Raw genomic sequence first — 24,673 nt, 5'->3', positions numbered from 1 at the left:
GCGTGTGCAAGATTTCGGTTAGTAAGTGGCAGAGTACTCTACTTGAAAGGGTAAAAACAGCGGCTGATCAAGATGCTGTTTATCAACAAATTAAACAGCAAGTACAGCAACTGTCTGGTAAGGAAATACAACAGGGGTATGAGCTAGATGATGCCGGAATGTTGTATTTAAATAAAAAGTTGTATATACCCAATGAAAATAGTCTTAGAAGACTGATTCTGGACGAATTTCATACCAGCCATTATACCGGGCATCCAGGGTACCAGAAAATGGTTACCACTCTTTGAAAGGAATATTATTATCCAAAAATGAAGAAGGAAGTAGCTGAGTATCTAGCGCGATGTCTAGAATGTCAACAGATTAAGGTGGAGCATATGCATCCAGCAGGGCTGTTACAACCCTTACCCATTCCGGAATGGAAATGGGAGACTATTTCCATGGACTTTATAACCGGATTGCCTCGAACGAAGAAAAATAATGATTCCATTATGGTGGTAGTGGATAAGTTAAGTAAGGCAGCACACTCCATCCCTATACAATCAACGTATAAGGCTGTGCAAATTGCTCATATTTTCATGAAAAATGTGTTCAAATTGCATGGACTTCCGAAGGTGATTATCTCTGATCGTGATGTTAAGTTCACGTCAACCTTTTGGAGGACATTGTTTGCTGAACTGGGAACACAGCTGAACTTTAGCACAGCTTATCATCCCCAGACCGATGGTCAAACGGAAAGAGTGAATCAGGTAGTGGAGGACATGCTGAGAGCATGTGTTATGATGAAACCAACTCAGTGGGAGGAATACCTCCACCTGGTCGAATTCGCTTATAATAACGGATATCATTCCTCAACACAGATGAGTCCTTTTGAGGTTCTGTACGGGCGGAAGTGTCGCACACCCTCAAGTTGGGGTGGACCTGAGGATAGGCTACGAATTGGTCCTGAGATGCTCAAGGAAATGGAAGACACAGTAAAAAAAGTGCGTGCTAACTTAAAAGCCGCTCAGGACAGACAGAAAAGTTTTGCTGATCGGAAAAGAAGGTTCAAAGAATTCCAAATTGGGGATCATGTGTTTGTTAGAATCCAACCCAGAAGAAGCACCTTGCAGTGGAGCGGGTGTGCCAAACTTGCCCCTCGCTATTTTGGACCTTTTCAAATCTTGGCAAGGGTGGGGCCGGTAGCTTATCAACTCGCTCTACCAGGCCATATTAGGATCCATAATGTTTTCCACGTTTCCGTATTAAAACAATACGTCTACGATCCTAAACATGTGATTCAATGGCAGAATGTTCGGGTAAGAATTAATCTAGTCATCCTAGGTAAGTTTGTTCCTAAACAAGAAAATAACTTAATCTGTTGCTGATTGCAGGTCGAACCGGAAGGCGAGGTTCTGGTCGAACCACTGACCATTCTCGACCGGAGAGAAGTGCAGCTGCGGAAACGGGTTATTTCCCAAGCTAAGGTGCAGTGGCAACATTATGGGCCTGAAGAGGCCACTTGGGAGGATGAGGAACTCCTTAGAGAAGCTTACCCGCATTTGTTTAAGGGAGACAGACATCGGGACGATGTCCAATCTCAGGAGGGGGAGATGTAATGACCCCAGCTCATGTAAATATGAAAATTTACTGTGGTAAAAGACATTAATACAGCTGTTGTTATGTTTAAAAAAAAAAACAAAATTGTGACAAACTAATTTTGTTGAGAGTAATTTAAATATTCTTTGAAATTCTGGCAGCCTCTAAGAGGTGGATTTAAAAGAAAGAGTTCAGTTATGATAACTGATGGGAAAACTACCCTCCCAGAACAGGAAAAGTCCTGGATGTGGGGAGGGAGTTCTGTGCTGTGGGGACAGACAGAAGAAAAACCCTTTTTCCAAGAGGAGGAAGAAGAGAACGGTGGTTAAGTCTGGTGAGGACCAGATAACCAGGCACAGTGTGCACAAATCTTGTTGAGGACTTGAGGTCTGCAAGATGGCTCGGGGGGAGAATTTCGTCTGAGGGATGGATCTCATGGCTGGGTGGAAGAGCAGAAACAAGCACAGGTGACTTGCTTGAGAAACCATTCCTGTTACTGGTGAACCAGGTACGGTTTCCAAACTGTAAAGTCTCTGCTTGAATATGAAAAATGATGTACAGTAGTTAATTGGAAAACAATTTATTTCCTAATTCTGTCATAATAATAGTATAACTGTACAGATTTGGTTAAGTTAAAGGATAGATGGTCAATCCACGGACATAGTCTGAACTAGTCTTACTGCAGAAAAGACACATAGTTGAATGTAATTAAGACTGGTTATAGTAATGAAGGGAGGTCCATCAGTAACTGGTTATCGAATAACAGTTAGGATATAATCTCGTCCAAAGAACCAATCACTGTGCGATAGGAAATAAAATAACAGTGGAGCAAATGGTGTTAAAACATCTTGATGAATATACAAGTAGATACCAGAATATGTCGACAAGAGTGAGGTTAAACCCTCTGAGTTCGGGTAGAATAGCATTGACTGTAGTCAAATGCTACTCTGTCGATGGAAAAATAAATAAACCTACCGCTGTTTAAAACAGGTGTCAGTCGATACTGAAAAACTCAAAAATTACCCAAGACAACAGAGTTAAGGTGCTAACGATGCAAATAGAAAACGAGAAGTTTAGTGTATTTCATTAACCCTCGTTCTCAAAGCGCAGTGTTAGCAAACACGGTAATTAGAACCCCATATCCTGGAAGCGATAAAACGAGAAGAGGTATATAGGTAGATATACCAAAACCCTGTGCATATAAATCGAAAAATATATTCATATATACCAAAACCCTGTGTATACAAATCGAAAGGAGAAGAATATTTATTCATGTATACAAATCCCGTGCATGTAAGTTGAAAAGAGATATATATATTGATACATACAGACAAAAACCTGAACATGCAACTTCGAAGGAGGTATATAAGCATGTACAAGAAAAATCTGTGTATTCGTTGCAAGCAAAACCTCAGGTATATATACATATACAGTGCGATATTTCCTTAGCAAAAGGGAAAACATAACATCATTGTTGTATCCGTTCAATGCACTATATAAATACCGAATAGGTTTATTAATCAACAGCAGCACAGAAATGCGGAACGAAGCCACCATCGTAACCAGAGATAAATCATAAGGTCGTTGTCGTAGAAACGAATAATAAACCAGTAATGAAACACGAACCCCAAGCTATGTACTAGCACGGTTGAATACACAGGATAAACTCATTTAAGATGCAAATTGGAAACGGTCCTAAGGGCTTAGACTGAATCATAACCATGTATAAATTACAAAGGTCCTATTTACATATTAAGCTCAGAATGACAATGCCTGAAGGACGAAACCATGAAAACACAGAACCGTTCGAACATTAATTAACAGAGAATATCAAAACAGAACTGAACCCATTAGCCAGGTCTGTGTGTTATGACCAGATCTGGAGTCACATGTTCGAGAATAGACATGGTAAACCAAACACAACTGAGCACTCCGCAAGAAGCTGCTCTTCAATGAAAACAAGTTTTAATACATACAATATAACTCAGGAAGAAATCCACCGTGGGTATCATTCCCATAAAACAGGTCATGAACTTGACCAGAACTCGTAAGGAGACCAAAACACAAAAGACGAGGGTTCTCTGTGGAGAATACCTCGGCAAGTAACGCGAGGAGACCCTTCTTCGAACAGCAGGCTGCACAATCATCTATAAACCCCTCAATCGATGGACGCGAGCTCTTATGAGTAGGGCCAAGGCAAATAAGAACTGAACACATACCTGTGGCCGCTGGGAAGGTGGGATCTCCACGTATGAATGCCTTGGCACCTCCAGAAGAGTACCGAAAGCTCAACGGCGTACCCTGCGAGCAAGAGAAAACCATTCAACAGAATTATTACAATTAATCAACCCTGTAAATGTTTGCCATAAATTGAATAGTCGAAGTTTAGATACCTGTAGCGGATTAGTTTCAGTCACGTTACAGCTTGCAGAGAAATCGCAGGTAAAGGGAGCGGCACTGGTGGAGTTTAGCCAGAGGAGGAGCGCCGAGAAGAAGCCAGAAGAGCCGAGCAAATGAACAGACCCCGAAAGCGCTCGAATGAAGTTATGTAATGACATAAACCCTTGTGCAAACCTCAGCCGTTTGATCCTGTGGAATGATCTTGACCGTCTGTGTGGGCGGGAACACCAAGTGTAGAGACCGAGAACTCTGTGACCGAGGTGTCACATGGCTCATGGAGCCAAACCTTGCCATCTGTTCCAGAAAGGACCGCAGTCATAAAAGCAGGAATGAGTTGTCACCTACAAGGGCTGCGGCAGGACCGCCGAAGCCCAAGCCACATTAATAATCCTTGGAAACTGGTGTACAAGAGCTGGCTACACATTAAGTCGATGCGTACATGAGCCAGCATGACTTGGCGTTGTAAGCCACGTAGCTCATAAACTTCAAGTTGCAATAGTAACCAGAACATAGCTGTTAACTTTACATACGTGGCAAGCATATGGATTTATTTACCTTATGCTGATATAAAGAGTGGAAGCACATGGTATATATATATATATATATATATATATATATATATATATATATAGCAAATGGTTAGAATAAGTGTATAGTAATTTTTTTTTTTATGTATGTGAACGTAGGTGTGACATGAAATTAAGTCTGTGAGCCACAAATCATGAAGCAGAGAAGGGAAAATTCCTCAACCAGAGGTATTTCAGTACTATTCTATAGCCTAACCAAACCATCGAGTGCTATCTCCATGCTATTTCTCGATGGATGGATGAGATAAGGCAGATCTCGTTTTCATTTGTTTTATTAAATCTCTTTCATTTTATTAGTGTGAATTTACTGATTATATCTGAATTTTTTTTTGGTATTCTTGATTATTTCAGCTTCTTCACAAAACATATTTTGCCTCTTACACTTAGTTTTCCCGTTATCGAGCTCAATAATTCTCGTCGAATTAAGGAATCAGGAAAATGAAGGTGAATTACTAAAGTAGAAACGGTTTAATAGTTCTGATCAAATATAATTTAAGCAAAAAGTTTTATTTTAAAATTTTAGGTTGTTCCTTCTTTGAATCGATTTTAGTTTAGACGTTTGATTTCTGGGTAGTGGTCATACTCTTAAGACATTTTCTCTTTTCTCTTCCTACATTCATCTTGAGGTTCGACCTCTTCTCTATCAAATCGGGCATGGAAGTGGGGTGAACTTAGCTGGTGAGAGTCATGGACATACAGAGCACCACAACTCTGCTGCCACCCGCTCCTAAAAAATATGTTGCGAATGAATCCATGATGGTTTGGTCGAAATCTTCTCACCTCTACAAACACAAATCTGGTAAACATGAAGTAATACGTAGACGGAAATATAGATGATTCGGTGTAGATGATTCTTACACCGAATAGAGGCCAACAATTAACTTCTCTCAATTGGAATCCAGACCATATAACAATTAACTTCAATTAGAATCCAGAACATATAACGATATGCAACGTCAAAAATAACTATATAAAACATTAAAAGAAAAGAGTGAAGCTTTGTTCTTCCTAAACCAACGTCAATAACTATATAAAACCTTTGTTCTTTCTTAACCTAATCCGTCGTCTCTTAAAAAAACCGTTCAAGATGCAGTGACCCTAATCTCTCGTTTTGCTAATATTCTATTGGTTGGGAGCGTGTAAGCTCAGCTAGGTAGGTGGATTTTATTCAGTTGGTTGTTACACCGTCATCACACGGTTGCGGTTATATTTCATTGGATGAACGCATGCAAGGGCATATTACACTTTCTCAAATATAATAATTTTTCACATAGTTAAAATAAAACACAGATTTATGTCTCTGGTTTTTCTGTTAAACAAAACGTCGGATCCTACAATAGAGAGTATAGTCTCTCAAGTATAGATAAAATAAAACATTTCTTTTAACAAAATATAATAATTTTTTCATTAGATCTTATGATCGAAAGTACAATAGGCTTTATTTCTTAAAGCCAATACTTTTTCACATAGATAAAATAAAACATTGCATCCTTTTTCTCAAGTATAATAATTTTTCCAAATAGGTAAAACAAAACAATGGATCTTCCAGAAAAGATCCATTATGTGAAAAATTATTATATTTGAGAGAGACTATTATAATCTCAAATATGGGATTAAATGTTTTATTTTACTTATGTGAAACAATTATTATATTTTGTCTAGAGAGATATTTTATTTTATCTATGTGAAAAAATTATTATATTTTACTAAGAGAGATTCTTTATTTTACCTATGTGAAAAAATTATTATACTTTGTTATGAGACAGAAATGTTTTATTTTACCTATGTGAAAAAATTATTGTATTTTGTTATTAGTGAGAGAGAGACATGTTTTATTTTACCTATGTGAAAAAATTATTCTATCTTTTTATTAGTGAGAGGGAGACATGCTTTATTTTACCTATGTGAGAAAATTATTATATATTTTTTTATTAGTGAGGGAGAGAGCGAGAGAGATGTTTTATTTTTTATTATCTTTTGTTATGAGAGAGAGAGAGGGATGTTTTATTTTACCTATGTGAATTGTATTTTGTTATTATTTAGAGAGAGATGGGGTGATGGGAAAAGGGAGGGAGGAGGAGAGAGGGGGGGTCACACACGCAGATAGACAAACGTCGGGGAGGGGGGGAATATATGGAGGGAGATCCGAGAGAGAGAGAGAAAGATGGGAGGAAGGAGCAAGAGGCGGGAGGGGGGACGTGTTGGCGAGGGAGAGTGGGTGAGAGAGAGGAATAGGAGAGGGATAGGAACAGTGAGAGGGAAGACGGAGAGGGAGGGAAAGAGGGTGAGGGAGAGGGAGCAAGAGTGATAGAGAGAGAGAGAGGGGGGTTAGAGGGAGAGAGAGAGAGAGAGAGAGAGAGAGAGAGAGAGATGGGAGGAGGGAACAAGGGAGGGAGGTGAGAGGGGAAAAGAGAGGGAGACAGAGGGAGAGGGAGTTAGGGGAAGAGACAGAGAGACAGAGAGAGACAGGAGGACGAGGGGGAGGTATAGAGAGGAGGGGGTAGGGAGAGAGAGGTAGCGTGGGAGAGAGAGAGAAAGGGAGAGGGAGAGGGAGAGGGAGAGGAACAGTGAGAGCGAAGACGGAGAGGGAGGGAGAGAGGGGTACTCCCTAGGTGTTAGAAGCCATATTAAATACTTTTAGAGGTACTACAAGTTCTTAACCAGACCCAGATCTCAAAACCCCTCCCCATAAGATTTGAACCTATTAACTAATGAGAAGTAAGCCCCACACAAACTTATATATCTATATATATATATATATATATATATATATATATATATATATATATATATATATATATATATATCGTTTTGAATTACTTTGAATTGGTTAGGTGGGCATATCTATACATTGGGGAAGTGATGTATGCTTAAACAATTTATCCATTGAGGAAGTGGTACAATTAAGGAAAAATAAAGAATACATATATATATATTCTTTATTTTTCCTTAATTGTACCACTTCCTCAATGGATAAATTGTTTAAGCATACATCACTTCCCCAATGTATAGATATGCCCACCTAACCAATTCAAAATAATTCAAAACGATCCCAACATTCCTTCACATCAATAGAATAATCAATGATCCCAATATTTTGTCTTTGAGGTTTCTGCGAGTCTCATGTTTGTACAGATTTTCTTCCAGATCCATGGCATGCAATTTCTTTTGTACCAATACAATAGTCACACCGTATTTAATCACTTTGGTTCTTTTTTTCCCTTCTTCTTTCTTCCTCATATTGGAATTTTAACCCTGAACATGTCGGATGTAGCCATGATTCACCGTACATGTTTATTATTACATTTCATTGTTCACCCACGTGTGATTGTAGAGTATTAATCAAGTTAATATGAAACTACGAAATATATCATTATACTAAGAATAATTCTAAATTTTGAAAATTATATTTATGTTTATGGTTAATTTTGTTTAAAGAAAAAAATCATGGAAAAACAATTTATGGATACTATAAACGTAAAAGTAATATAATAAGATTCATGTGAAGATTTACATTTTATTATTGTTTTAATATTGTATATTATAGAATATGTTAATATATTATTTCACAACATTAAAAATAAAGTAACAATAAGTTTATAGGGCATATAATAGGTAGTGACATAGTGTTTTGTTAAGGCACTCCATGGTGAAAATATTCCCAGTTTGAAATTTCTTGGGAAAAAATCCATCCATGATAAAGGGTTTTGTAACATAGGTCAGGTACCCTCGAGAGATATTAATAACTTAGATATGGCTAGTCAAACCAAAGATTAAGTGTGCGAGTCATATAAGGATTCACATTACATAACAAACAAAAGGAATAGAGTAATAATAATGATGTTAGAAATTACTATTAATTTCAAATCAAAAATGACTTATTTTGATTTATTCATATCTTAAATTAGTGTAGAAAAAATAATTAAATAGATGATATAATATAATAAAAATATCGATGCATTTAGAATTATTTGAAAGTTGCATCTAGGGATAATTTTGAGGGTGAAATGTTTTTCTAGTAGCAAAAAGATTGAATATATATATATATAGCCAATACAATTTCATTTTTTATAATACTTTTACTATTCTTAAAAGTATATTTAAATTCAATGTTGTATTTATATTATGGTTCATATTAATTATGTATTGAGTGAATTCAATCTAGCAGAAACCTTGTTGAACCATCTCATTTGTAAGAGTATATGGTGAATGAGATGTGGACAACAAAAAAGAAAACGTATTTGAAATAACATCAATAGAGACTCCTAAAATAATTAACTAACGAGTGAAATAAAAGAATTTGTGTTTATTTATGTAATATTAATGAAATTTATACAATTTGTTAGAATATATCAAGAGGATTCGAAAATAATAAGGTTTTATATTAAAATTCACTTTCAATAAATCAAGGCATTTGTTGTTTGCACAAGAATTACCTATCTTCAAATAAGTTGAACTTCTCATATCACTTCCCTAATCTAAAATACTAAGCCTAAGAAAAATATAAAGTGAGGAAATATTTGAAGCATAAGTAAACTATAAAGGGATAGCATATGAAAGATTACATTTTGTAAATACATGATGCCAACCTAATAGTCATTAAAATTTTGGTTATTCAACCTTTGTTGTAATATAATAGCTCTTCCAAGAACAAAAAGTTATAATTTGCAATCCATAATGATACTTAATCATTTCTCTCTAAAAATATATGAACCATCATTATAAAGTGAGATGTATTAGTATTAAAAAATAAAAATTACAATTTTGGAAGCTTGAATATTAGAGATAAAATGATTTATTATTAAACGAAATAATTAATCAAATTTAAAGCTTGTGAGTAATTTTATACTATAGTACAGAGCTAAGAAAAATAGAACCCATTAATTTTGATATGGCCAACTTTAAGGTGGTGGAGAGAAAATTCTTGTAACATGAGGTTGTGATTCATAAACCCACTTGCTTCTCATTCTTATCTATTATTCTTTTTTTTACATTGTCCCTTCAATATTTGAACCTTACAAAGGTTTAGGAGAAAATGGATTTTCATAAAGTGATTTTTATTAGAAATTATTCGTTTATATTCCTCTATATCAATATTTTTATGTGAACTATTTTGTATTTTTTGAATCTAACTGTGTGGGAAAAATATGTGCTTAAATTCATTTATATGTTGTTACAAACGGGAAAAAAGATGTATTATTAAACCCTTTATCTTTCAGATATATCTTGGTAGAAAAACATATCTTAGAAAACCTCTAATAAGTTACATCTTTGTGAAGCCTAGAATGCTTCCACAGAATCCTCTTCTAGTTTGTGGAGAAACAAGAAGTTTGAGTTGGAATGCTCGCATAAGTGTCTTCATAATATTCATGAACAATAAAGGTGGTATGAGGATACTTCCACTTTGTGTTTCATGCCATCATAATGCCAAGTTTTTTTCTAGGGTAGGGACAACTATACATCCGATGATATGTGTTCTTCAATGAAAGGAAAGAGGTTTCAAAGATAAACATTCCTCCTCCACTAGCTCTTGGAAAATATATTATTTATTAATAAACATGAGCTTTCTATCTTTTGTTCTCCCATATCCGTGAGCTTTTTTCTTTTTCGCCTTATGTTAAATAAGGGTTAAGGGACTATTTTTTCCCAAGAGTGATGAAGATTTTTTTGAATTTGTTTATTGTTGGGGGAGTATGGGTAATAAATAATGCTCTTTAGAAAACTAACTACCATATTTGACCTTGAAAGATAGGAATTTGTTGTACCCATTTGGGTCATTTTACCTTAAAAAGAAGCATGAATCCCCTATTATGTAGGTCCTTGTGGGAAATAAGGATTGAACACATTATAAACTAATTAACTAGCTTAAATATATAACTTTGCTGAGACATTTTTCTAAAGGTTGGGTTGAAAAAATCTTTGTTTACATTTTTTTTTTTCATTTTCTTGAGAGAAGCAAAGATGGTGTTGGCATAATTAGTCATCATATTAAGTTTGGATTGGATTGTAACCATGCAACAACTTACTACATTAAAGTGTTTAGATAATTCATATATGTGATCAATACCTATACAGCCCAACCATTGGAATCTCTTATATGTGAAGGTGATCATCCATAATTGAAAAACCCTACTAAAACGTTTCATAATTGTTGAGTAATCAAATAAAAGAAAAGGGAAAAAAAAATAAGAATTATGAAACTTGATGTTTTGTTTATAAATTTTATAAAAATATATAAACTATTTTTTTAACTATTTATTTTTTAATTTTATTAAATTAAGACAATAATAATATATTGTTAAACAATTATAATAATTATTTCATTATTCATTAGCATTTTATAATATATATATATATATATATATATATATACTTAAATTTAAAAAATGGAAATTTCTTAAGATGTCATATACCTTTTAATTTAAGGAAGAAACTCAAGAATCAAAGAAGTTGATGTTTATTCCACACGGTTGAGGGAAGAAATATAAGAAATATAGAATAATGTTTTAACAATTTGTTTCCTTTTTCTATTAAATTATAATTATAATAATGATATAAATACTAAATAATTATTTAATTGATTATTTTTATTAATTTTTTTAAAAATGAATTAAAAATTGAATAAAAATAAAAATATACTTTAATAGAATAACAATTAAAATATTAAAATGAAAACAAAAATATATTAATTTGGTTAATTTTTCCTTAAATTGGACCATGATGGGGTGGAAGAACAGGCTAACACTGAGTAACCTTTCTATAACAAACTCAATCTATACCTCTAGTCAATATATCAATTCCAGGCACTATTGTTATTTTCATGTTTAATTGATAGATTCAATTAATTTATGATTTCTCTATTTCACTTAGAAATTTTATTTGACGTGATTTAAAATTTAACTGTCCATAGCAAAAAGATTTTGATATTACTATGGTAAAAAAAAATAATACTGTGTAATTTAATATCAATTTAATTTAAAAAAATTATACCCCTAAAAAATACTCCACTTTTAAATTATTTAAAAAATATAAAAAATCCTAATAAAAAAATGGTTAAAATTTAAATTTCAAATAAAATAAAAATTATAACAATAATTTTCAACAAATTTAAAAAAATAGACAAATCCTTATTAGATGACGATCACCTTTACATCTGGATCCTGACCCTTATTTTTATAAATATAAATAACAAACTAATTATTTTTTATTTAATTTTATTTTTTTTAAATATTTTAAATAATTATAATTAAATTATAAAAAGATTGATAAAATATTTTGAATAATTATCCGTATTCCTCTAGTCTCATGTGCTCACTATGAGACAACGCTCCCCTTTTGCCTGTCTTTTTGTTTGTGTGTAGTTATGAGTTATTGAAATATATTTTTTAATTTTATTATAAAAATTATATTTATATATATATATATATAGTTATTTTTAAAAAAATTGACTTATAACTTATGAATAATAATTTCTAATTTAAAAATAAAATTAAAATTAAAATTTTTAAAATGAGTTTGTAAAGTTTCTTAATCAAATAGAGATTATGTAAAACTTACAAATACCATTTAGATAAAGATTAAAATTTAAAACCCTATGCAACTCATAAATACTTTATCCGTTTTGGAAATTTTATAATTATGGAAAACTTCTGGGTATACTTTGAATAGCCATAGAAAATATAGAAATCAATAAAGAATGGAAATTTTGTAAATGTAACTCATTGGAAGAGTTGTTAACCAAATTCAAAAATTTATTTTCGTGAACCTTTCGAGGAGAATTTGGGAACCTTTCCAAGAGAAAAAGCAAGTAAACATACTAAATAATGCTATGATGGTTTCGGAACGATTAGAATGTCTTATATTCCGATCGGATGATTTGGTGTTCAATCTTAATTTATGCATCCTAGTGCATACCAAGCATACTAGTGCATACAAAGCATGTTTCGAGACTTCTAAAGCATGAGATAATTTTCTAAAAGGATTTGGAATGTGCTCTTCTCCTTGTTCACATAAGGCACGGCGTGAAGGCCCATAAATGTTCCTTTTCTTTAAGTTTTCTGCTGTCAATACTTTTCCATGGATGAATTCCATATCTTCTTCCAAAGCCGGCTTGGCGAAAAATGTTTGGAATCTTTTAACAGCATAGTATACCCATCTTTGACTAAGTACATATTGCTCTTGCATCATGTCCAAATTCGTTGATCCAACTTGGCAGTGGCAACTTGAACATATCCTTTCAAAATATTGAACAAAATTGGCCAATGGGGTTTGAGATTTGGTAGGATGTCCAGGTGCAGCCAGCCAGTTGAGACCCCATCTCTATTCCAGAGGGATATATCAACAATTTTCTCAGTGCCACTGGCCTTCAACTAGCTAAGAGAGTTTCCATGTCGGCGCTGGTTCCTTCTAAGTTGACAATTTGGATTATATCCATCCATAATTGGATGCGATCACCATTTCATTTGTCATAGTTATTGCCACTTCATTTATACCTCTTTATTGAGTTATACATCCATGTAAAAATGCCTGCAATGTCTACGTATAATCTTATAAAATTTTATTTTGAATGTTATTCAAAATATACTAGTATAACCTTATTTTTATTTATGAAAACAGGGCATAGTGGTGGACTACTCATAAGGAATTTTAGTGCATTTGTGACATAATCATATTTGTGACTAGGCATACTAAATATTTAACATTTTGTTTAAATTTTTTCATTATTTATTTTCCCCATGTGGTAGAAAAATATACATGCTTATATTTAAACAAAAATGTAGTTTATGTTCAGTAGTGAGACTACAACAACCATGGAGTTAGTTGATATGTTGTTTCTCATGGTCTTGTGCTTCATATTTATTACCACCAACCTGTTTGCCATCTTTTTCTAATACCAAGGTAAATTGATAGAAGAAAGATTCCTTTTTAATTTACCAAATTATATAATTTGTTTATTTCATGATCGTTGAATTAAACTCATTATTTATTTTTATCCTTCCCATATTATATTGGAATTTTACAATATATTTCTATATTAAAAGCTTTAGGTCATCAATTTTATATGTTTCAAATCCAACTACATGGGAAATATTTACACCTAACATCATGTATGTGTTCATTGTTACTTCAAATAGGAAATATGTGTATTCTTCATCTTTACATCTATGGGATGTATCCTTGTAGAGAAAAAGATGTCTTAGAAAACCGCTAAGAAGCTAGATCTTGACATGGTCTAGGATTCTTTCACTACATCCTTTTCCATTTTGTGGAGAAATAGGGAGATATTCATGGGAAATGAAGGCGATATAATGATACTTCCACCATGTGCTTCATATTAGGATAATGGTGTTTTTTTCTTAGGGTGGGAAAAATTATACATGCGATGATAATTGCTCTTAAATCAAAGAGGTTTAAGAGACAAAATGTCCTCCTCTATTTTCTCTTGAAATGGAAGACAATATTATGGATTACTAAACTTGATCATACAATAAGATGCACAATTAGTGAGTGCCTCCTCATTTGTTCTCCCATATCCTTAATCCTTGTCTTTTCCCCCATTAAATTAAGAATGTTACAAGGGATTATTTTGTTCCATGAATGATGAAGAAGCTTCTAAAATGAGGTTCCTATTTGGGGCGTATGAGGAACAAACAATAGACTTTTTGGATGTAGATCATTATATTTTGTTTGGCAACTTACTACCTTTTTTTTAACCTCTAGAGATTAGAATGTGTTATGCCCATTTGCTTGATTTTATCCTAAAAGGAAGCGTGAAGTTCATAAAGTCTATGCTCCCATGGGAAATATGGGTTAGACACATTGTCACCCAATTAACTAGATTAAATGTATGATTTTGTTAGATGGCATATCTTTATTAACCTTATCCTCATTTTTATTGGAGAAAACAACATGGTGTTGGAATATTTGATTATATTATTAAATGTGGATTTCATTGATGCTATGTAACTTTCTAGGTTAAGGTGTTTGGACAATTTCTAGTCTTGATGACTCCTATAGCCTATAAACAAAACTAACTATATGAGGATGTTGATCATTACTAAGTGAGACTCTTAAGATCTCTCGTACCTCTTGAGTTAAGGAAGAAACACAAGAAGTGATGAATTTGATGTTTACTCTAGAAGGTTGAGAGAAGACATATAGAATAATATTTTGACAATTTGCTTCCTTATTTCTATCCAATTATGACTATAATAATCTTATAAATACTAAATAATTCTTTAATTGATTACTTTTACTAAACTTTTTAAATAAAATTGAAAATATATTCGAGTATAATAACAATTAAAATATTAAAATGAAAATGAAAATATATCTACTTGACTAAATTTTCCTTAAATTGCATCCTATTGGGGATGGAATAACTCGCTAGCATTGAGTAAAGGTTCTATAACAAACCAAGTCTAGTATTTCTAGTTAGGCACTATTGATATTTTCTTTTTTTTGGTAGGTAAGCACCCACAGGGGATTTGAACTAGTGACATATCGCAAGGAGTGCCTTAATAGTGCACCCATTTACCGTCAATCCAAAACCCCGTGGGAAATTTTTTTGTTGACTAGTGTGCGCCAGAGAAGGAGTAGTGAGGTCGATCACTAGACCTCCCACCCATTATAACTAAGCCTTTGCCAAAGCGCTTGAGCCATCGGACTAAGCACCATTGATATTTTCATGTACAATTGATGGATTCAATTAACTTATGGTTTTTCTATTTCACTTAAAATTTTATTTAATAGTTTACAATCTAGTGAACCATAGAAAAAAAGATTTTAATGTTATATTAGAAAAAAAAAATTAATATTGTGTAATTTGAAATCAATTTAATTTTAAAAAATTATATCCCTAAAAAAAATTTCACTTTTAAATTATTTAAAACTTGTAGAAAGTTATAATAAAAAATAGTTAAAATTTCAAATTTCAAATAAAATAAAGATTATACCAATAATTTTTACTCTTAAATTTAAACTTAGAATATCTTAATTTAAAACTTGTAGAAAGTTATAATAAAAAATAGTTAAAATTTTAAATTTCAAATAAAATAAAGATTATACCAATAATTTTTACTCTTAAATTTAAACTTAAAATATCTTATAAATACAACTAGTAAGATTCATAAATACCTTTGGTTTTATGTTATATTTTTATATTTTAAATAATTATAACTAAATTATAAAAAAATAAAGTATTTTGACTAATGATATTTAAATTATAAAAAAATCATTAACTATTTTATAAATATAAATTTTATTAATCATTTTCTATTTTAGATATTTTCTTCAAGAGAAATTTATAATCCTAAATATATATATATATTTTTAAATATGTGAATATTGATGATTAAAATATAATATTTTTTTTATAATATTCTTTTCTTCATAGAATGTCCTCTTTTCTCGTAGTCTGATGTGGTGGTAGTCTAATGTCCTCACTATGAAACAATGCTCTCTTTTTCCATGTCTCTGTGTTTTGTTGTTGTGCATCGGTTTGGGTTTGCATTTATATATGTCATTATTATTTTTGTTTCTATGTGTTCCTTTTGTGTCAAATTATGTTTGAGAGCCACAAAGCATGAAGCAGAGAATGAAAAATCCTAACCACAGGGATTCCTGTACAGCTAAATTGGTCAATGCAATCTACATACTTCTTCTCGATGGATGAGGTGAGGCAAAGCTTGTTTTCATTTGATTTATTAAATATCTAATCTCTTTAGTAATGGCAATTTATTGATTATTTCTGCATTTTTTTGTTTTTCTCATCTTCAGCTTCCAAAAGAAAACGGAAAATTCCAAGAAATTCTATAGACAATGAAAGCGGCCAATGCAATCTCCATGTCACTTCTCTATGCATGGATGAGGTGAGCAGATCTTTTTTCATTTGATTTATTAAATCTCTAATCTCTTTCATTTTAATATTACGAATTTACCAATTATTTGTGGATTTATTTCAGCGTCTTTACTGCTCATATAGAATGGACAAACCACGGGTTGAGCACCACTATGGAGCAAGCAGCTTTAACGTACCTTATAGTTACGTCTCAATACCTGGTTGATTGTGGTGTTGCTGCTTTAAATATCGATTTATTTGGAACTTTTTGGTGTTGTTACTTTGTGGTGTTGCTGCTTTGAATATCGATTTACTTGGAATTTTTTGGTATTGTTACTTTGTGGCGTTGCTGCTTTAAATATCGACTTACTTGGAACTTTTTGGTGTTGTTAAGTTGACGGAATATAGATGATTCTTACACCGAATAGAAGCCAACAATTAACTTCTCTCAGTTGGAATCCAGACCATATAACAATCTCAATTAGAATCCAGAACATATAACTATATGCAACGTCAAAAATAACTATATAAAACATCAAAAGAAAAGAGTGAAGCTCTGTTCTTTCTTCGTAAACCTAATCCGTCGTCTCTTAAAAAAAACCGTTAGAAGCCAACAATTAACTTCTCTCAGTTGGAATCCAGACCATATAACAATCTCAATTAGAATCCAGAACATATAACTATATGCAACGTCAAAAATAACTATATAAAACATCAAAAGAAAAGAGTGAAGCTCTGTTCTTTCTTCGTAAACCTAATCCGTCGTCTCTTAAAAAAAACCGTTTCAAGATGCAGTTACCGTAATCTCTCGTTTTGCTAATATTCTATTGGTTGGGAGCGTGTCAGCTCAGGTAGGTAGGTGGATTGTATTCGGTTGGTTGTTACACCGTCATCACACTGTTGCGGTTATATTTCATTGGACGAACGCACGCAAGGGCCTATTATACTTTCTCAAATATAATAATTTTTTCACATACTTAATATAAAACACAGATTTATATCTCTGGTTTTTCTGTTAAATAAAACGTTAGGATCCTATGATAGAGAGTATAATAGAGTCTCTCAAGCATAGGTAAAATAAAACATTTTTTTTAACAAAATATAATAATTTTTAAGATCTTATTATCGAAAGTACAATAGGATTTATTTCTTAAATGTAATATTTTTTCACATAGATAAAATAAAACATTGTATCTTTTCTCTCAAGTATAATAATTTTTCCAAATAGGTAAAATAAAACAATGAATCTTCCAGAAAGGATCCATTATTTTATTTTATCTATGTGAAAAAAATTATTATATTTTGTTAAGAGAGATTCTTTATTTTACCTATGTGAAAAAATTATTATATTTTGCTATGAGAAAGAGATATTACTAAAAAAGAGAGAGATGTTTTATTTTACCCATGTGAAAAAATTATTATATTTTGTTATGAGAGAGAAATGTATTATTTTACCTATGTGAAAAAATTATTGTATTTTGTTATTAGTGAGAGAGAGACATGTTTTATTTTACCTATGTGAAAAAATTATTGTATCTTTTTATTAGTGAGAGAGAGACATGTTTTATTTTAACTATGTGAAAAAATTATTATATATTTTTTTATTAGTGAGGGAGTGAGCGAGAGAGAGATGTTTTATTTTTTATTATCTTTTGTTATGAGAGAGAGAGGGATGTTTTATTTTACCTATGTGAATTATATTTTGATATTATTTAGAGAGAGTGGTGATGGGAAAAGGGAGGGAGGAGGAGAGAGGGGGGTCACACGCACAAATAGACGGACGTCGGGGAGGTGGGGAATATATGGGGAGAGAGAGAGAGAGAGAGTGTGAGATAGAGAGAGATGGGAGGAGGGAGCAAGAGGCGGGAGAGGGGACGTGTTGGCTAAGTAGCGTGGGAGAGAGAGAGATGAGTAGGAGAGGTATAGGAGCAGTGAGAGGAAAGAGGGAGAGGGAGTGAAAGAGGGTGAGGGAGAGGGAGCAAGAGTGTGAATGTGAGAGAGAGAGAGAGATGGGTTTAGAGGGAGAGAGAGAGAGAGAGATGGAAGGAGGGAACAAGGGAGGGAGGCGAGAGGGGAAAAGAGAGGGAGACGGAGGGAGAAGGAGTTAGGGGGAGAGAGATAAAGACAAAGAGAGATGGGAGGACGGGGGAGAGGGATAGAGAAGAGGGGGGAGGGAGAGAGAGGGAGTGTGGGAGAGAGAGAGAAAGGGAGAGGGAGAGGGAGAGGGAGAGGGAGAGGGAGAGGGAGAGGAACAGTGAGAGGGAAGAGGGAGAGGGAGGGAGAGAGGGGTACTCCCTAGGTGTTAGAAGCCATATTAAATACTTTTAGAGGTACTACAGGCTCTTAACAAGACCCAGATCTCAAAATCTATTATCAAATTGAAGAATGCACTTTTGTAAGCTAGAAGAAGGATGCTCCCATGATAATGGACTCTCTATCATCCCCAAGATGTGTTCTCCAATGAATTCTCCATATCAACCACCAAAGAAATTGTCTTCTTTTTTTGTACCGATTGATGAGCCCAACTTGAAGATAGGATCCTTAACAATCATGATCTTCTCCAAAAAGGCACCTAACACTATGTTGCAACAAAACTATAAACAAGAGTAAATGCCTAAAATTGTGATAGTTGCGTGCTATTTCACCACCCACTTTCAAGTCTATGATTTCTTGTGCTACACATAACAAGTTCCACAAAATTTGAGTTCTATGATTTTTTGTGTTGCACATAACAAGTTCCATGCGTTGCACATAACAAGTTCCATACTATCTTTCCATTAAGGCATGTTGGAATCTCAATGCACCCCTTGGGATACTTTTATTTTTCTAAATGTATCTCCCATCCTCAACCCCTCCCCATAAGATTTGAAACTATTACCTAATGAGAACTAAACCCCACAAAAGCTTATATATATATATATATATATCTATTCTTTATTTTTTCTTAATTGTACCACTTCCTCAATGGATAAATTGTTTAAGCATAAATCACTTCCCCAATGTATAGATATGCCCACCTAACCAATTCAAATTAATTCAAAATGATCCCAATATTCCATCACATCAATAGAATAATCAATGATCCCAATATTTTTTCTTTGAGGTTTCTACGAGTCTCATGTTTGCGTAGATTTTCTTCCGGATCCATCGCATTCAATTTATTTTGTACCAATATAATAGTCGCACCGTATTTAATCACTTTGGTTCTTCTTTGCCTTCCCCTTTCTTCCTCATATTTGAATTTTAACCCTGAACATGTCGGAGGTAGCCATGATTCAGCGTACATGTTTATTATGACATTTCATTGTTCACCAATGTGTGATTGTAGAGTATTAATCAAGTTAGTATGAAACTATGAAGTATATCATTATACTAAGAATAATTCTAAATTTTCAAAATTAAATTTATGTTTATGGTTAATTTTTTTTAAAGAAAAAAATCATGGACAAACAATTTATGGATACTATAAACGTAAAAGTAATATAATAAGATTTTGGTGAAGATTTACACTTTATTATTGTTTTAATATTGTATATTATAGAATATATTAATATATTATTTCATAACATTAAAAATAAAGTAATAATAAGTTTATAGGGCATATAATAGGTAGTGACATAGTGTTTTGTTAAGGCACTTCATGTTGAAGTTTTGTAGCATAGGTCAGGTGCCCTCGAGAGATATTGAGAACTTAGATATCCCTGGGTCATGGCTACTCAAACAAAAGATTAAGGGTGTGAGCCATATAAAGATTCACATGACATAAAAAACAAAAGGAATAGTGTAATAATAATGATGTTAGAAATTACAATTAATTTCAAATAAAAATGACTTATTTTGGTTTATTCATATCTTAAATTAGTGTAGGAAAAATATTTTATTTTTTTTCTCCGTAAAAACTAGCTAAGTCATATATTAACTGTACAGGAATAAATTACAAACTGTAAGACGAGATTTTCAGGGCCTCTAGTAGCACCCTGGGAACTTTGACAAAAATTCTGAAGGCTTCCACGAAGGGGAAGCCTTAACAAAACCATTCAGACCATGCACTTCACTACAAGCTCCCACGCAGGGGCAGCACCGGATCAAAATTGCAAAAACAGTTCGGAAAATCAACGGACTCCCAGCGGAGCCACAGAGAGATGACCCAACATATTACTGCCCACGCAGGGGCTACCAGCCAAAAGGGACTGACTCCACGACCAGACAGAGGTGAGCAAGACAGAAGCGCTCGACTTGGACCCATTGAAATTAAGACCAGACCAGAGACAAGGCAAAATGACATATGGCGAAGATGCAAGCATCAGCTGCCAGCAAGCAAAACGAAAATGCAAGAGAGAAGTACCCGCGTCTGCGTTAATCCTTGAGATGAGTTGAAGATGAAGGAAGGGTCGCGAAATAGGCATCAGCTTCATCAGCGAGGCTTTTGTCCTCCACAATATACGCCCAGCCATCACCCTCTGGTCGTCCCTCCCACATCTTTCTCCATGTCTCTTCATCAATATCTGAAGGAGCTGGCCCCACTGGAGGAAAGGTGTCGTGCTGTCCAGCCTCAGACGCTGGTGGCTCCATGGCTGAGCCTTGTTCCCCTGCTTCATGTTCTCCTTTCTCAATTTCTTTGCCTTTGCCTTCCGCTTGCTTCTCCTGCAAGTTCTGAGGGGTGTTCTCCCCATTTCCTTCCAGTAATTTTGTGAACATGACTGAGATGTGGGCACAAAGCCCCGGGTTGCTCTCAGAACTTTGTAATGTGAAAACCACTGAGCCAAAGGAGGGGAGCTCTGATTTTTCTTCATTAGCGCTTTCAACCTCCAAGAACTGACTGATTAGGAGTGGGGTAGCTCTGGCTCTCCTATGGCAATAGCAGCAGCAGCAGTGGTGATGCTCGTCCGCTGCTGGGGCTCGCGAGGAGGAACCTCTTGCTGGACCTCTCCGGCATGGCTGTCTTTGTCGAATTTTGACCATGGTGAATCTAAACCTTCTCTCGTGTGTTTGCAGGTGAGCTTGGAGTCGAAGACAGAGCCAATTGCTTCCCAAATCTCTCTCAGGTGCCCAATTTCCTCTCTGAGACCCGTCCCTTGGTAGCAAGGTGGACCAATTCCAGTTCTTACCCTGCAATTGAGCCAATTGCCACCGTCTGCATAACCAGCAACCAGAATGGCAATGGCAATGACAGTGGCCACGGGAAACCAGGAGGCTAGGTGAAAGAAGCTGCCACCGCCTCGGCTCTCTGTAATGCCCTTTCTTCCAAAATTCTTCAGACAATAATTCCTTGCGCACTCCATCACGCCTGATAAACTCTGCACTATGCCCTCGAACCAGGCGCGCATTAAGTGCCTTCTGCAGATCCATAAACCTACCACCCTTGCCATTAACTGCATTAACGCAGCTGGGGGGTCCAAGTTAAGGTTGACGGCCTTCCCCTGGTGGCCGTATTGTTTACACGGGGCAGCCCATGCGAGGCATGTGGCATGCCCATCTCTTCCGTCCCGCCACCCGCATCCGGGGTCTCATTGTCCCTGTGGATGAGACTCTCACATTCCTGTTTTCTGTGATTATTTGGAATGATGTTCAGGTCTCCTTCAAGGAATGGCTGATCTGAGTCAACCCCTATGTTGGCCAGAAGATCAGCCACTTTATTACCTTCTCTTTTAGTGTGATGAAAAGAGATGGTATTGTAGTTGCCAATTTCCTCCGCCATACTATTGAGTCTGGCCTCTAGTCTCCAACTATTGGCTATTTTCCTGGCCTGCGATCCATTCTGGATTCGAATGGCCATGTTTATGAGAATTTGGGAGTCCCCCTCCACTATCAGTGGTTGAAGATTGTGTCTCCTTGCGGTGAGAAGTCCCTGCCATATGCCCTCCAGCTCTGCTGAATTATTGGTATCCCAACCTAGGTTGCCAAAGTAGATCTGTTGCAGAGTTCCGTGGTGATCTCTGATGATTCCTCCAAATCCTGCAGGTCCTGGATTTCCCTTGGAAGCTCCATCAAAGTTGAGCTTGAATGAGTGAATAGGTGGGGCCTCCCAACTTTCCTTCTCCTTGCCATTACTATTTGCTGCTTGCTGTGTGGTTGGTTCCTGTGTCAGCTGCAGTCCCGAGTTTGATAAGATGTTTTTCTCATTGTCTTCAGTTGGGAGATCCTGTTGGGTCCACGGCTTCAGTAGCATGGTTTCCTGGATGTTGGCATGCATCCTGTTCCATATGTCCTCCTTATTCAGGCTGCTATTTTTGAATATGCGCCTATTCTGCTCCTTCCAAATATTCCATAGGAGAAAACCTGGAATTATGTTCCACAAGTGGTTAAGCAGACTACTTTTGTAAGGGCTTTTTGGCCATTGCCTAATGGTGTTTATTATGCCTCCCATTTCTCTGCAGTGCATTTGACTTCTGAATTCTATCTTCTCCCATAGTTGAGTGGCGAGCGGACATGAGTCTAGAAGATGTTGCAAGGTTTCTTCATTCTGAAAGCAGTTGTGGCAAACCGAGGGCCCATGGAAGTTGCGTTTCTGCAATTTGTCCCATGTGAGAATCTTTTTGTGTCCCACCAACCAAAGAAAATGAGTGATTTTGGGCCATGTTTTGAAGCTCCAAATTCTTGACCAGAGAGGATCATGGTTGACGTGAGGATCTTCTAAAAGATTGTATGCTTCAGAGGTGGAGTAAGAGCCTTTGGGAAGGTAGCCCCATCTGAGGATGTCGTCATTGTTGTTGTGCCTAATTCTTCTTTTTATCAATTCAGTGTCAAGGGCCACTTCTTCTTGCGTTCTGTTGGTGGTGATTATTTGGTTGCTAGAGAGCCATTTCCTGAAGCCTCTTTCCGTTTCCGGATTCCAGTATTGGTGGACTTTGGCATGCTGTTGCTCCTGCCCACCTGGAATAATGGCCGCTGGTAGTACATTGGATAGTTTGGGAAGTTGGTTCCATGCATCGAACCAGAATCTGGCATGTTGACCATTCCTTATTTCCCAGAAGCTGTGTTTCTGAATCAATTGGTGATGCTGCTTGGCCGCATTCCAAATGAGTGAACCTGTGCTTGTGGGCGTGAATCTAATAAGCTCTGCATGCGGCATATTGTTGGTGTATTTGGCGATCCAAATTCTAACCCATGATTTGTCCTGATTTGTTAACCATTGCCACCAGATTTTGGCGGTCATGATGATATTGCTGTGTTCAGGGTCTCGGAGGCCAATTCCACCTTTGTGCTTGGGCTTACTAGTGGTATCCCATTTTACAAGCGCCCATTTATGGTTGGTAGCTGAACTTCCCCAAAGAAAATTGCGCTGTAAATTTCTCAGCCTTTTCAGGACCCATTTTGGAGCAGCAAGGATGGAGAACAAGTAGAGGGGCATGGCTTGAAGGATGGCTTTAAGGAGCACCGCTCTACTTGCTAAATTGAGGGAGCGGTGTGTCCACAGGTTTAGTTTAAACTCCATTTTTTCAATAAGTCATCTCCAAGCTGGTTGCTTTATGGCGGAGGCAGTGAGAGGCGCTCCCAGGTAAGTGGAGGGGAGAGAGGCAGTTTGAAACCCCAGAATGCGAGAGACAACACGTTTAACAGAGGGAGGGGTGTGGAAGAAGAAAATTTGGGATTTGGTGTTATTGATTTGGGTGCCTGAAGCTTTTGAGAAGTCATTGAGCAGAGATTTTAGACATGAGGCTTCCTGGGCAGAGGGATGGCCATACAGCATGGTGTCGTCCACAAACTGCTGGTGGGAGGAGGCAGGGGAGTTGTGGATTGAGATTCCCCGAATTTGGTTGGCTTGCCTAGCTTGCTTGATGTGTCGACCTAGGCCCTCCGCCATTATCACAAATAAGAAGGGGGATAAAGGATCCCCTTGCCTGATGCCCCTAGAGGGCTTGAAGGGTTTAGAAGGCAGCCCATTGACAAGAATGGAGAAGTGGGAGGAGGAGATGAGGCTCATTATCCATCTTACCCAAGTGGGACCGAAGCCAAAGGCTCTCAGCATGTTCTGAATATAGGCCCAGCTGAGTTTGTCAAATGCCTTGGATAAGTCAAGCTTGAGTAACATGCCCGCTTTTTTGGAGAGCTTGAGCGAATGAATGATCTCATGGGAGAGTATTATACCGTCCATTATTTGTCTGCCTTCCACATAGCCTGATTGCTCAGGTGAGATGATCTGAGGGAGTAGTGGCTTGAGTCTGTTGGCAATGACTTTGGTAGTGACTTTATAGAGAACATTGCATAGAGCTATAGGCCTGAATTTGTCAGGGGTAGTGGAGTTCTCTTCTTTGGGAATGAGAGTGATGAA

Source organism: Pinus tabuliformis, chromosome 2_1 (genome assembly GCF_031772625.1).
Source record: "Pinus tabuliformis cultivar Carrire ecotype Pingquan chromosome 2_1, CPIR1, whole genome shotgun sequence".
NCBI lineage: Eukaryota > Viridiplantae > Streptophyta > Pinopsida > Pinales > Pinaceae > Pinus > Pinus tabuliformis.
This window is presented reverse-complemented; position numbering follows the sequence as displayed.